The sequence below is a fragment of the Schistocerca americana genome, chromosome 1, assembly GCF_021461395.2.
Source record: "Schistocerca americana isolate TAMUIC-IGC-003095 chromosome 1, iqSchAmer2.1, whole genome shotgun sequence".
Taxonomy (NCBI): Eukaryota; Metazoa; Arthropoda; class Insecta; order Orthoptera; family Acrididae; genus Schistocerca; species Schistocerca americana.
Genome location: NC_060119.1, coordinates 199,982,545 through 199,983,636, shown reverse-complemented (window position 1 = coordinate 199,983,636; position 1,092 = coordinate 199,982,545).

Here is a 1,092-nt window from a genome sequence, read left to right as displayed (position 1 = left end):
CGTAGTGGTCGCGTGGTTCCAGACTGAAGCGCCTGGAAGCGCTCGGCCACAACGGCCGTATATGCCCATATAACTAGAGAGACTACTGGGATAAATAACAGGCGTGGTACCGTTATTGATACCATCCTACAGGCGTCACAGTTGGCAATGGAATTCCTGTTTTCCGTCAGGCGCTTATAGCGGTCGGGCGGGATCTGGCATATCCAGTGGTGCGTGCCCGTTGAACCACTCCTCCAGCAGGTCCAGACTACGGGCGCCCTCTGCTGTTTCAATACAGGACAGCCGGCGGCAGCCGTTCAGTCCACTTGCGCTTGGAGCCTCTTCGCCAAAACGCCATTGCTCCTGCTTACTTAAGGGAGCCTCATCCTTGTGCACGTCGTGATAGCTAGACTATACTTCTACATCTACATTTATACTCCGCAAGCCACCCAATGGTGTGTGGCAGAGGGCACTTTACGTGCCACTGTCATTACCTCCCTTTTCTGTTCCAGTCGCGTATGGTTCACGGGAAGAACGACTGTCTGAAAGCCTCCGAGCGCGCTCGAATCTCTCTAATCTTACATTCGTGATCTCCTCGGGAGGTATAAGTAGGGGGAAGCAATATATTCGATACCTCATCCAGAAACGCACCCTCTCGAAACCTGGCGAGCAAGGTACACCGCGATGCAGAGCGCCTCTCTTGCAGTCTGCCACTTGAGTTTGCTAAACATCTCCGTAACGCTATCACGGTTACCAAATAACCCTGTGACGAAACGCGCCGCTCTTCTTTGGATCTTCTCTATCTCCTCCGTCAACCCGATCTGGTACGGACCCCACACTGATGAGCAATACTCAAGTATAGGTCGAACGAGTGTTTTGTAAGCCACTTCCTTTGTTGATGAACTACATTTTCTAAGGACTCTCCCAATGAATCTCAACCTGGTACCCGCCTTACCAACAATTAATTTTATATGATCATTCCACTTCAAATCGTTCCGCACGCATACTCCCAAATATTTTACAGAAGTAACTGCTACCAGTGTTCGTTCCGCTATCATATAATCATACAATAAAGGATCCTTCTTTCTATGTATTCGCAATACATTACATTTG